The following is a 14,946-nucleotide window of genomic DNA, read 5'->3' as shown; positions in this document are numbered from 1 at the left end:
CACCCCTGAGTGGGGTGGGAATGCTGCAGCTAGCCACTTTTAGGTGATGCCAGCGTATTATACAGACTGATCTGTAAACCAGGCTTGATATTTTTCTTCCTCAGTCAACTCATCATATATATGGCATTCCCCAAATATATAAAATTTCTACAGTGCTTTCAGCCTTCCTGTAATAGGAATCTTAATTTTCCAAAGGACTATAGACCTGTAGTTCCTATCTCAGAAATTGAAGTCAGACAACAGCATGGTTTTCCATGGCTTTTCTTTTGAGTCTCTCAGGCCAAATAACCTTTATTTTATATTATTTGTTTAATTCAAGAAGTTGTGGGTCACTGGGGATTCCCAAGTCAGTAGGCCTAGTGCTTGATCTTGAGGCTTGCTCTTGTGAAGCTTATTTATGTAGCAGAGAAACTTAGCCTACATATAGTAATACCTAAGAGTTACTTCCAGAGGACTGCTTTTGTTGCTCAGATGTGGCATCTCTCTCTCTCTAAGCCCATCTCTGTGAGTGAAATCATTACCCTCACGCCTACGTGGGACTTGACATCCAGGGATGAAAGTCTCCTGAGCAATATGGTGTATGACTCCCAGGGATGAGCCTGGCTCTGGCACCATGTGATCAACAAGGCTATGCTGATCAAAAAGAAGGAAAGAATAGTTTAAAAATAAGGTTCAGTGGCTGTATTAGTTTGTAAGCTGCCAGAATGCAATATACCAGTATACCAGAATTGGGACAGCTTTTATGAAGGGAATTTAATAAATTACAAGTTTACAGTTTGACGCCTATAAAAAAAGTCCAAACTAAGGCATGCAAGGAAAGATACCTTAATTCAAGGAAGGCCAATGGGTCAGGAACACCTCCATCAGCTACCCAGCTGATGTGGCTGGTGTCTACTGGTCTCTTGCCCCTAGGCTCCATTGGTTTCAGCCTCTGTTCCCCTGGGGGTTCCTCACTTTCTTTCTCTGAGGGTGGATTTCTTTTTTTGGCTTCTCTTGGTTCTCTCCAGATTCTGGCTTGCTTCTTGCTTAACATCTCTATGGCAATGTCTGCTGGACTCCAAGGATCTCCAGGTGTCCATGTCTCTGTCCTCTAAGTGTGGGAATCTATGTCAGCCCTGCTGTCATATTTCTGTCACCTCTGTTGTTTATCTCATTTCTAAATCTCTACAAAACGTTTCTTCTTTTAAATGATTCCAATAAATTTATCAAGACCCACCTGGAATGGGTGGAGTCACTTCTCCATCTAATCAAAGGTCACACCCACTTGTGGGTGTGTGTCACATCTCCATGGAGATAATCTAATCAAAAGTTTCTACCCTACAATATTGAATCAGGATTGAAAGAAATGGCTCTGTACAAAGAGTGTATAATTTGGGGGTACGGGGGGGAAAATGCTATTGCATGCTATGGGCTATGTTTAACAGGAAAACACCAATAGTTCTGCAGCAATACTAGGATTGCATGATTGGGGGAGAGACAAAAGTTAGGATAAGGTTTGGATTTCCTATTTGGGGAAGTTGTGTTTATTGGCTATCTTTCTCTTAGGATAATGAAATTATCTAAAATTGAGAGTGCTGATGGACTGTTTACTTTGGACATTATGAATGAGGCCCAGTAGATGGAACTGGCTGAAAGATGCACTGACTGAGAAGTAGATTGGCGAATGATGATGTAAATCTATGATCAAACACATTGCTGCTATAAAAAGGAATGCAGTTGTGAGACATCCAATGTTGTGAGTGAACCTGTGGGACATTTGATGAGGCAAAATAAGCCAGAAACAAAAGATGATCTCATTTAGAAAACACTTATAAGGAAGCATGGGCCTACATTGTAAGCCCTTATACCAGTCACATATCCATCCAGAGTGGTAACTGTTATTTCTTGATTTCAGTGGGCTGTTTTATATATGTATAGCCTGGTATTTAGAGATAAGAATGAAGCTGATCAGGTCAGGATTCAGGTAATTCTGAATACAGGGGTAAGGAAGACATTGTATCTTAGAATTTCACCTATTCTTTGAAACCAAAAGAAGATAGTTTTATTATGTTCAGAACCTAGGTTTTCTGTAGCACATTATCTAACTCAACCTGACTGGATAGCACATTTAAACAATTGAAACACAGGGAGCCCAGGATAAGAAGGAGAACCTTTAATCTGTGTAGCTTAATGTAATGTCTGGATACAGTCCAGAGATTAAACAGATAATCAAAAAGTACTGGCCAAGTCCCTTGAGGGATGGGAGGAAAAATGGGAAGCTATTAAACTTTGCCACAGGGGAGACCCTCATACTGTGTAAAACATTAGGGACATCCAAATCAATAGGCCAAGCCCTTGATCTTGAGGCTTGCATTTGTGAAGCTTATGCAGCAAAGAAGCTTAGGCTACCTATAAATATGCCTAAAAGTCACCTCTGGAGGATGTCTTTTTTTACTCATATGTGGCCTTTCTCACTCTAAGCCCAACTCTGCAAGTGAAACCATTGTCCTTCTCCCCTACATGGGACATGATATCCAGGGTGAAAGTCTCCCTGGTGGTGTGAGAGATGACTCCTAGGGATGAGCCTGGCTCTGGCACCATGGGATCAACCATGCCATCCTGACCAAAAGGGGTAAAAGAAGTGTAACAAATAAGGTATCAGTGGCTGAGAGAGTTCAAATAGAGTCAAGAGGATACACATGCTTCAATTAGACATTGCTACCTATCATAACCTGCCAACCCCCAAACCAAACCATTCCTGCCAATGCTAAAGAATACCTAGGGAATTATATAAGATTCTAAAAAGGTTGCATGCCCTAGGGTAACTTTCCAGAAACTACAACCTCCAGATGTGTCCCTGGACCAGATAAGTCTTGAAACCTAGAGGGGCCAGCCCCTCCAGTACATCACCATTTCCATCCCCCATCCCATATTATCAGCAGCCCCTTCCAACATGAAAAAGTTGGAGTGGGCATAGCCCAGATAGCCCTAAAGAATGGGAGAAAGATCAAAGGAGATGGTGGAGTTATACACAGAAGATCAGGTTTGACGAATGAATATGAGTTGCTGAATCCTTATACTGATATTTCTTTTGGTCTCCAGTACCTTAGAGAAGCTAGAAATAAAAGTCTAAAATTATGGAATCATAACCTATACCATCCTCTAAAATCTTCTCCAACTAATTGTGGTGATGTATTTTGAAATTTGTTGCTTTTATGTATATAAGTTTTTTAAAGAGAAAGAGGATTATAACAGAAAAGATAAGATTTAACAAATGAGTATAAAAAAAATGGTTGCCCCCACAATGTTGGATCAGGATTGAAACATGGCTTTTCTGGGATACATAGTATCTTCAAACTGGCACATATGCCTGAGAGTCACCCCCGGAGAACTTCTTTTGTTGTTCAGATGTGGCCTCTCTCTCTAAGCCAGCTCTGCAGGTAAACTCACTGCCCACCCCCGCCCCCATATGAGAGATGATTCCCAGGGGTGTAAATCTCCCTGACATTTGGGGACAGAAATCCTGGAATTTGCCAGGACCCGACATTATGGAATTGAGAAAGCCTTCTTGACCAAAAGTGTGAAGAGAGAAATGAGACAAAATAAAGTTTCAGTGGCTGAGAGATTTCAGAGTCAAGAGGTTATCCTGGAGATTGTTCTTACACATTATATATATATATGTATATATCCCTTTTTAGGTTATGGTGTATTGGAGTGACTAGAGGGAAGTACGTGAAACTAGAGCTGTGTTCCAGTAGCCTTGATTCTTGAAGATGATTGTATAACTATATAGCTTTCACAATGTGACTATGTGATTGTGAAAACCTTGTGTCTGATGCTCCTTTTATCTAAGTTATGAACAGATGTAAAAAGAAAACAATAAGGATACAAATTAAATAATAGGGGGATAAAGAGTAAAAAGTTGGGTAGATTGAAATACTGGTGGTCAATGAGAGGGAGGGGTTAGGGTCATGGGATGTATGAGTTTTCTTCTTTTTTCTTTTTTTTCTAGGTTGATGCAGATGTTCTAAAAATGATCATGGTGATGAATACACAACTATGTGATGATATTATGAGCCATTGATTGTATACCATGTGTGGACTGTATATGTATGAATATTTCCCAATAAAATATTTTTTTAAAAAAGAAGCAGTTCAAGAGTTCATCGCATGCCTTTGCTGCATCAGTTGCAATGATCATGTGGGTTTTTTCCCCTACATTGTGTTAATATGGTGTATTATATTGACTGACCTTTATGTAGAACCACCCTACAATACCTGGGATAAATCTCACTTGAATGTGGTATATAATTCTTTTAATGTGCTGCTTGATTCAATTTGCTAGTATTTTGCTGAGAATTTTTGCATCTGTATCCATAAAAGATGTGGTCTGTAATTTTATTTTTTTGTGGTATCTTTTTTTGGCTCTGGTATGATGGTGATGTTGGCCTTGTAGAACAGATTAGAGAGTTCCCTCCTGCGGTTGGTTTGAAGGGCATGTACTCTATAAAAACATATTCTTAAATCTTATCCATTCCTGTGGGTATAAGCCTGTTGTAAGTGGGGCCTTTTGATGAGGTTACTTTTTAAAATTTTTTCCTATTTGTTTAATAGGAAATATTAATAATATTAATATTAACATAATAAGGTATGTCCCAGTTTAATCAGGATGGGTCTTATTCCTATTTCTAGAGTCCTTTATAAACAGAATGAAATTCAGACAGAGAGAGAGAAATCCATGGAAGCAAGAAACTGAAAGCAATGAACCCAGAAAAGAAGGGAGATGCCAACTTATGCCTTGCCATGTGGCAGAGGAGCCAAAGATAAGCAGCAGCCAGTCTTTGGGAAAGAAAAACACCTTGATGATGCCTTAATTTGAACATATTCCTGGCCTCTAAACTGCAAGCTAATAAACTCTCACTGTTTAAATGAACCCATTTCCTGGAATTTGCTTAGAAAGCCTAGGAAACCACAACAGATTTTGGTACCAGCAGACTGGGATTCTGCTATTGCAAATACCAAAAATGTGGATACAGCTTTGGACTTGGATAATGGTTAGAAGCTGGAAGAATTGTGTAATGCTTGATATAAAAGACCTAGATTGATTTGAAGAGACTGTTGGTAGAAATATGGATGCCAAAGATACTCCTTATGAGGCCTTAGAAGAAAATGATGGCTGTATCATTGGAAACTTGAGAAAAGGTGATCCTTGTTGCAAAGTGGCAGAGAAATTGACAAAAATTAAGTTCTGATGTCAGATGGAAGACAGAACTTGACAGCAGTAAGCTTGGCTATTTAGCTGAGGAGATTTCTAGGCTAAGTATGGAAAATGCAGCCTGGTTTCTCCTTGCAGCTGATAGTAAAATGTGAGAAGAAAAGGACAGACTCAGAATTGAACTCCTGGACACAGAGATACAGAAAACTGATGATTTAGAAAATTCTGAGTTTCTGGAAAGTGAGTTCCCAGAGAATAATGCTCTGTGTGAAAGTTTGACTGATTATGGAACCAGTCAGCCATTTCAGTGTAAGTCAGAATCAGAGCTGTAGCTATCCAAGAGGATCTGTGGAAATCCTACTGTCAGATGGTTTGGACCCTTTTGTACTATATGCACAACTGACAGTATTTTTACAAGATCTGTAGGAGCAGAACCACTTCCAGACAGGACTAAAAGAGACAGAAAAAGGACAGACTGAAGGAAACATCACTTCCAGGGCAGAACCATGGAAGCTGAAGGTCTGAACCAAAGTTGTTTTCTCAAACCAAGAAAGCAGGCCCACTGTAGAAGCCAAGAGTTTAAAGCAAGACCTACAGAATTTGTTGCAAGCTGCTGGCCTCAGGATGGTGGCAGTAAACTGTGGAGATTGTTATGTAGAGAAGTCTGGGAGGAAGAGAATGTTTACCCCAAATGGTTATGTTAAGTATGAAGAACCCTGAGATAAGAATCTTGCTCCCTCAGGAAATGCCTGCATATCTATTGACATCCTGTGGTATATAACTAGGATCTGGTTGAGAATAAAGTTGTCTGAAGTGTGTCTAAAGTAAACTCAAGCTTCAGACCCCCTGAGCCTGTCTGTGTCTTTCTTTCTCTCCTTCTTCCTTTCTTTCTCATCATTCCTTAATATCCTTCGAGCTCCGTTCAAACAGGAAGCAACAGCCCACCAATGTTTGTGGAAAGGGTGAGTGTGCCCTGATATTTTGAGAGAGGGTTCCTTCCACCCCTTATTCAAAAACAATGCTACTACTCCACTTTTCTCAGAGGGTGAAGCTTATTCCCCAGGGACTGTGGAGAGTCTGGCCACCACCCCAGTATTCTGAGAGGGTTGAGCCTGTGCCCCAGGAATTGTAGAGAGTCTGGCCATCATCCCAGTGCTTGGAGAGGGTGGAGCCTTCACCCCAGTGTTTGGGAAGATTATGGCTGCTACACAAATGCTTGGAAGGGACAGGGGCTGCCTCTCCATCAGGCCAGGAGGACAAAACATCCTTGTAGAAATGACTCTCAGACCTTGAAATATAATGGAGTATGCCCTGCAGAGTTTGGGAATCATGGCCCCTGTTTCCTTTCCAGTTTCTTCATTCTGGAATAAATGAATGAAATATTATCCTATGCTAGTCTCTCCATTATATATCCAAAGCAGATAACTTGTTCTTTATGCCTCACAGGCCCACAGATGGGAAGGGAACTGTACCCCAGGACGGACCACACCTATAATCGTTTTTGATAAGATTTTGTACTGAGCATTGTTTCTGAAATGATTTAAGGCTTTTGGGAAATTGTGATGGAATGAATGTATTTTGCATATGGAAAAAAACATGTCTTTGGGGGATCCAAAAAGGGTAGAGTGTGGTAGTTTGAAGCTATATGTGCCCCAGAAAAACAAGTTCTTAAATCTTGTCCATTTCTGTGGATGTAAACCCATTGTTGAGGTTATTTCAGTTAAGGAGTGTCCCACCTTATAAATGGAATGTAATTCAGGCAAAAAGAGAGAAAGCCATGGAAGCAAAAAAACCAAAAGCAGCAAGACCCAGAAAAGAAGAGTGAGAACAGCAGATGCTGCCATATGCCTTGCCATGTGGCAAAGGAGCCATGGATCACTGGCAGCCACTCTTTGGGAAGAAAGCATCGCTTTTATGATACCCTAATTTGGACATTCTCCTTGCCTCAAAACTGTAAGCTAATAAATTCCTATTGTTTAAGCCAACCCATTTCCTGGCATTTGCTTGGAACAGCCTAGAAAACTAAAACACCTTGTATTAGTTAGGGTTCTCTAGAGAAACAGAACCAACAGGGAACACTTGCAAATATAAAATTTATGAAAGTGTCTCACGTGACCGTAGGAACGCAGAGTCCAAAATCCACAGGGCAGGCTGCGAAGCCGATGACTCCAATGGATGGCCTGGACGAACTCCACAGGAGAGGCTCACCAGCCAAAGCAGGAATGGAACCTGTCTCCTCTGAGTCCTCCTTAAAAGGCTTCCCATGATTGGATTTAGCATCACTAATTGCAGAAGACACTCCCCTTTGGCTGATTACAAATGGAATCAGCTGTGGATATAGCTGACGTGATCATGACCTAATCCTATGAAATGTCCTCATTGCAACAGACAGGCCAGCGCTTGCCCAATCAGATGAACAGGTACCACAACTTGGCCAAGTTGACACCTGTCCCTAACCATGACACACCTCTTCTGTAATTTTTTGGAAGCAGTGTATAGACACACCTCTGGTCCTTTCTCCTTCCAAGCAAAATGAAGAACCAGGTGCATTGCATCAAAGTTCTACCCACCACAAGCAAACTCACCACCCTCCCCCTGTGTATGTGGGACATGACTCCCAGGGGTGTGGACCTTCCTAGCAATGTGGGACAAAAATCCTAGAATGAGCTGAGACTCATCATCAAGGGATTGAGAAAAACCCTAGAATGAGCTGAGACTCAGCATCAAAGGATTGAGAAAACCTTCTCCACCAAAAGGGGGAAGAGTGAAATGAGACAAAGTGTCAATGGCTGAGAGATTCCAAGCAGAGTTAAGAGGTTATCCTGGAGGTTATTCTTACGCATTAAGTAGATATCACCTTGTTATTCAAGATGTGATGGAGAGGCTGGAGGGAACTGCCTGAAAATGTAGAGCTGTGTTCCAGTAGCCATGTTTCTTGATGATGATTGTATAATGATACAGCTTTCAAAATGTGACTGTGTGATTGTGAAAACCTTGTGTCTGATGCTCCTTTTATCTACCTTGTCAACAGACAAGTAGAACATATGGAATAAAAATAAATAATAGGGAGAACAAATGTTAAAATAAATTTAGTTTGAAATGCTGGTGATCAATGAAAGGGAGGGGTAAGGGATATGGCATGTATAAATTTTTTCTGCTTTTGTTTTATTTTTTTCTGAATTGATGCAAATGTTCAAAGAAATGATCATAATGATGAATATGCAACTATGTGATGATAGTGTGAATTACTGATTATATATGTAGAACGAAATGATCAAAACAATGTTTGCATTTGTTTGGTGTTTTTAGGTATTTAAAAAAAAAACAGTTCCACCCACTAGGAGGATTTCAGGGATGTCCCAGAAAGGGCTGTATAGTGCTATGGTTGTCCACTTTCAGGTGGTACCTACATATCATTCAGAACCTTCTATAAACCAGGTTCATGTTTTCTCCCTCAGTCAATTGATTTTAAGTAACTCCCCAAGAGGCCATAGCTGTGGGCTGGGAAAAAGAAGGTAATGTGGTAGGAGTGGGGGCCTTGGGCATTTGGGCCACATCCTCATGTAAGTTATTTGTGCCTTCAGGACCTGCTCAAGCCCTGTCTCATACCACTTCCATTTTATGATGGAGTGCTGCTTTGCATGCCCAACTTGATGACTTAGTGGGTCAGGCAACACCCAAGTCATGATAGGCAACTCAGGTCTCATGGTAATGTGGTGGCCCATAGTTAAGTGTTCAGTCTCTACTCCCAGTAGTGGGCCAAAAGCTGTTTTTTTAAAGGAGAGTAGTTATCTGCTGAGGATGGGAAGGCTTTGCTCAAAATATTAAGGGTCTGCATTGTGATTCTCCTATAGGGGCCTGCCAAAGGCTATAGACAGCATCTCTATTTTCCACTAACACTTCTAGCACCATTGGATTTGCTGGATTATATGGCTCAAGTGTCAAGAGCAGTTTGCACAGCAGCCTAGACCTGTCACGAAGCCTTTTCTTGTTCAGGTTCCCACTCAAAATTAGCAGCTTTTCTGTTCATTTGGTAAATGGACCCTTCACAATAACTGTGCATCCCTTCAGTGTAATGTTGAATTTTCTGGAATGTCAAGAGTTTCGTTCTGAGAATGTTCTTCATTTATATTTTAGCTATGCCAAAAAGCTATAATATCCTTTTATATGCACAGAATAACTGAAAAATAAATAAGAAACTGATACAATGGTTGCCTTTGAGAAGAACTGGTAGGGATGGGATGGAAGTGGAAGCGAGACTGTTTTTTTTTTTGTTGAATACCATATTGTTCCTTTAGATTATACCATGTGTTTGTAGTATCTACTAAAAGAACAACTTGATTTTTTTTTAGTTGGAGTTTTTACATTGCCTTTTGTATAGAATTTTGTAGAGAGAAGAGCCCTTTCTAGTATAGATCAACCCATATCCATGTATTACAGATGAGGAAACTGAGGGAAGACCCAGCCGGTTGGCATTAGTTACTCAAAAAAATTATGGAAAAAATACATGGAAAAAAATCATGTGTATGTGTGTTTGTATAAATAGAATATACACCAAAAATAATAGCAACTGTGGGTAAGTGATTTTTATTTTCTAATTTTAGCTTTTCTAGTTTTACATTTTCTAATGTTCTAATCTTCTAAATTTTTAAAAGGAACATAAGGTCACATTTGTAATTAGAAGAGGAGCCATTTTAAAAGCCATGAACTTCCCATAACTTGGGGCCAGATCACCTGACTAACTTATTTTCCAGCTTCCTTATAGCAAAGAGAAAGTTTTGCAATCATCGAATCAAAGAAAGTACTGTCAGAGAGGATGGATGGCTGCTACTCAGGTAAAAATCCCAGAGGAGCAGATCTTCACTGATGGGACTCATCTTCAAAATGGTTATTCAAGAAGTTGACTTTATCCATCAGTACATCCAATTTTATATATATATATAAATTATAGGAAACTAATTGATGTTAGCTAAACTCACAAGTGGCTAAATTATGCCCACAATAATAATTTGTTAACACTAAAGGATGTGATTTTCTGGGGAACAAAGAGCTCTGACCTACTATTTTCAGAAGTTTTTCAGCAGTAGTATGCTTTCTTCTGAAACTGTTTTATTTGTGTGTTGGTTTGGTTTGGTTTGGTTTGAGAAAATGAAGCTGTTCTGTTTGAATATTAATGAAAGACCTGCTCAGCCTCATGTGCCTTATTCCTCCCTTCCCCCAGATGCCAGTTCATCTACTGCTACCCAGTGAATCAGCACAAGGCTGCATGGTGAGCATTGACCTGAAGCAAAGGGAATTGGAGGAATATTAAATCCAGGTTCTGGGCAATGCTGATGAGTCTTTCCCATCCCATAAAAGCACACACCTCTCTGAGAGATGGGAATATGCTTTCCTGACAGATAAAATCTCTCTGCCTTCACCAGTGATGGGCTGGTAAACCAGCTCTCTGAGAACAGAACCACATCAACAATCCACAATCAAACAAGAAAGCCCTGACCTGTAGCAATTATCAATTTTGGTGGTGTAAACACTCCCATCTAGCTCCAATTTTAAGCTACCAATACAATTTAACAACAGAATGCAAAATTCCTGATTATTTAACAGTCAGTTCTTATGAAGCCAGCACTTGCCAGCTCCAGCATAGCACTGCCAGAAAAAAAACCCATTAATTCTTACTTTATTTGTGCTCCATGCAGAACACAACCTAATGTTTCTTTATTCATTCATGCATTTGAGTTATGATAGTTATTAGGCTATAGCTTTCTTTGGTGGTATTCCTGTCTTGATGATATACGATGATAGAAGTTAGGGATTTCCTGAGTCTCTAGCAGTTATATATTTACAAACTATCTCTGGATGGCGTGCTGGTTTAAAACTATTATATACCCATAAAGATCCATGTTCTTTTAATCCAATCTTGTGGGGCAGACCTATTGTTAGGTGGGACCTTTTGATTGGGTTGTTTCCATGGAGATGTGACCGCATCCATTCAAGGTGAGTCTTGATCTGCTTGCTGGCATCCTTTAAGAGAAGCTAAGAAAGACAAATGCTCCAGAAGAAGCCAGGCGGGCCCATAAGAACCGAGAGAGACATTTTGAAACCAACCCAGAAGAGAAGGGCCAGCAGACTCACCCTGGATGCCATCAGCCTTTCTTCAGTGAAAGTATCCTCTTGCTGATGCCTTAGTTTGGACATTTTATGGCCTTAGAACTATACATTTGTAACCTAATAAATCCCCTTTGAAAAAAATAACCCGTTTCTGGTATATTGCATTCCGGCAGCTTTAGCAAACCAAAACGGATGGTTTCTGTAAATGTAACTATATTTGCCATGTGTTGATCCTTACTGGTTTTGTTCAGAGGACAATCAAGTTCTGAAAATCCCACTATTCATTGACAGTAGTGAATTCTGACAAGCTATAGACATCTCTTTAGCCTGATGATGATTTCATATCTCACATTTCTTTTCCTCCCTTATGAGTCATGCTCCGGTTTGTTTCTGGAAGCTAGATGGGCCATTTTTAATAAATGCTGTGTTTACATGACTCTGAACGAATTGAGCCTGAACAAATCATTGGCTTAATCCAATTTTACTGTTTATTATTTACATGTTCTAGTTTCACACCAGAGACCTGGATAACCAGCTCTGATTTCTATGGTAGTTAAAGTAGCTCCTGTTCAGTTTTCATATAATCAAGTAAAATCACTGACAATCTTGTGCAAAGTCACAGACACTGTAAAATATTTCTATTCATTCTGCTAGGGAATGCCAGCTAGCATCAGTGATTGGTGTGATGTAAAGAAAACCTAACGGGCAGGCCACGGTGGCTCAGCAGGTGCTTGCCTGCCATGCCCGAGGACCCGGGTTCGATTCCCGGTGCCTGCCCATGTAAAAAAAAAGAAAACCTAAAATAACATCCCAAAATAGAGCCACTGCAGAGGTGTCAAATTATCTGAAATTCTCAGCTAGGAGTCACTCATTCGGGGTAAATTACTATTCTCCAAAGGAACTTTATAGCTATGAAATATTTAACCTATGATAGAGATACCTCAGCAGTCAGAAATGCACTTTTTAGATATTTATGAATTTAATGAAAAGGAAATGGGCCACAAAAGAGAGATTATCATTGGGGATTGCAAAGAAAGTTCAGAATTTGGAAGTACAGGCACCAGGCAAAGGAGGCAGAGCAAGCTTTCAAAGTGAGTAGACTCATTGGAAGTAAAGGACAGAGAGGGAGGGGAGGACAAACTTTCATTCTGTGACTGTGCTTTTTTTCTGTTGTTGGCTTTGGTTCTAGCACATACATGATTCTGGAAAACTGAAGGCAATGCTCTCTTTCCACCTCAAGTGTTTTAAATCCCACTGGCATTGAAGTTGGAACTGCAAAATATAAGAGGACGCTATAAAAATGTACCAGCCTGGTACAGAGCCCTTTTTGGTATGAATTAGCAGCAATCATAGTATCAGTCAACAGACTATTCTTGGAGGGCCTCCAGCATGTAATGGAATCAGGTATTACTAACCATTACAGGAAAATGAAAAGAGAGAATAGCTAAAAGAAAGAAAAATTTGAGCCTAGGCATGCAGCCTAAAGCAACTGGAAAGCCAAATTATGAAATGTGTGAAATCAGTCCTTCCCGTCAGCTCTTCGGAAGACTCCCTTATTGCCAAGAAGGGGGTTAATTCAATTAGCAGAGGGCTGTGGGAAAAGGCTTGTGCAATCTTGAGCTTGGCAGGGTATCCTTAGCTCTAAATCAAAATTATTTGGGGAGAATCATCATGATTTACTTACTTCAGCACCTAAGTCTATCCTAGATACACTCTGTGAAATTTAATGAATGTTCTGTCCCACATCTGTATTTCTGCATGTAACTCTCCATTATTATTCCTGCTGCTCCCCCCACACACACCCATCTCTCCTCAGCGTCCCACTGCCTCTTTATTGTATTTTTTTATTTCACAGACACAATCTAGTCTTCAGCAGCCCTCCTCCTAAAGCTCTCCTTGCCCTGAAATGGTTTAGCAATATCACTCCCAAAAAGTCTCAAGTCACCGCTATCCACCATGATTTAATTGGCCCCTGGGAGAACATCCCCCCACATGATTGCTGGATAACTTTCACAGTGGGTACCAGCATGGTGGGTGAGATCCTGGGAATCGTTCATTTTACAGATGAAGAAACCGAGACTCAGGTTAGGTAACTTAACACATGGTCACACAGCTAAAAAGAACTATAACAATAATAGCTTTGTATATTAAGCAATTGCCATAGTTGTGCTGAGCAATTTGTATGCATTATCTTAGAATCAGAAACCTAGGGTTCTAGTTTTAGTTCTCTTCAATCACAGATAAATCATAATTACAGTTGACATGAAAAGTGCTAAAATACAAATCAATGCAAAACACTGTGATGGTACATAGCAGCTTCATCATGATAGCCAAAAAGAAACTGGCAACAGCCTAAACGTCCATCAACAGTGAATGGTTAAACAAGTGGTGATCTATTCATACAACAGAATATTAGCCACAAAAGAAGCAAGCTACTGATACACACAACAGCATCAACAAATGTCAAAAACATCATGCAAAGCAAAAGAAGCCAGACACAAAGCAGAACATATTGTCTGATTTCATTGATATGAAATTCTTGAAAACACAAATCCAATCTATGGTGGCAGAAATCAGATCTATATTTGCCTAGGGCTAGGGTTTGGGAAGGGGTTAGTTATCTGTAAAAGGGTGTAATGGAACGTTTTGGAGAGATAAAAATATTCTATATATTGATTGTGGTGGCAGTTATACAGGTGTATACATCTGTCAAAACTTGTTGAGCTATAGACTTAAAATTGGCACATTTCATTGAATGCTAGTTACATCTTATTAAAGGAGATTTTAAAAACAATGGTGAAAAAGGAGAGAATGGGTAAAAGAGGAGGGAGTGATTATTTGCCCAAGATGATTAGGGAAGGTTAGACAAATTAATAAACTAATTGGGCTTTGCAGAATGAATAGAAGTTTACCAAGAGGGGACCTTGAAGGGGGAGTGAAATATAGAATGGTGGGTTTTCTAGACAGAAGGCACAATATGAACAAAGGAACAGGAGATTGGGAACTCTGGACTAAGCATTGTAAAAGGACCCTGTTGGCATGAGAAGGAAACCCAGATTCAGTATGTGTCCTTGGATAAGTATTTGTGCTGTGGTTTTGTCTTTTGAAAACTGTAGGGCTGGGCTAAGCAATCTCTAAGACAGTATTTCCAAACAGGTGTGCCAAGAAACACTAAGGGAACAAGAACAGCCTAGAGCAAACTGGTAGTCAACTGGTTGCAACTGTATAGCCAAGCCCAGGTCCAGGGTCCATTCTGACTGTCAGTATCTGGGCAGGAAAAGTTGCTAACATTGTCTTACTCCTGGCCACAGCCATTCAGAAATATTGGCCCCCTCTGACTTCTGGAGGACTGGAGCTCCCAGGCATACCACATCCTGCCACAAATCTCCCTATCTATTTTTACTGGTATGCCGTCCAAATACCAATTTCTATGAAAAAGGCTGGGAGATATTAATATTTCTTTCAGAACTAACATTCTGCAAATCTGTAGAAAGTATCATTTAAATTTTCCAGAGGGAGAGGCTCCATTACCCTGAGGAAATACGTATGGGAGGCCATGAAAAAGACCAATGGGGGAGGGGAAGAGTTCTTTGGGGAGTCTCAGAAAGGCAGGAAAGTGTGTACCGCAGCGTTAGAGAACATGC

General features: G+C 40.2%; 1 pseudogene; it reads left to right on the top strand.

Moving 5' to 3' along the window:
• Positions 1-12,229: 12,229 nt before the first annotated feature.
• LOC143657185 (26S proteasome non-ATPase regulatory subunit 6 pseudogene) overlaps positions 12,230-14,946 on the top strand; it is a 30,723-nt pseudogene continuing 28,006 nt past the window's right edge.

Source organism: Tamandua tetradactyla, chromosome 2 (genome assembly GCF_023851605.1).
Source record: "Tamandua tetradactyla isolate mTamTet1 chromosome 2, mTamTet1.pri, whole genome shotgun sequence".
Taxonomy (NCBI): Eukaryota; Metazoa; Chordata; class Mammalia; order Pilosa; family Myrmecophagidae; genus Tamandua; species Tamandua tetradactyla.
Note: the sequence above shows the minus strand (reverse complement) of the source record. Positions and strands in the feature narration are given on the sequence as shown.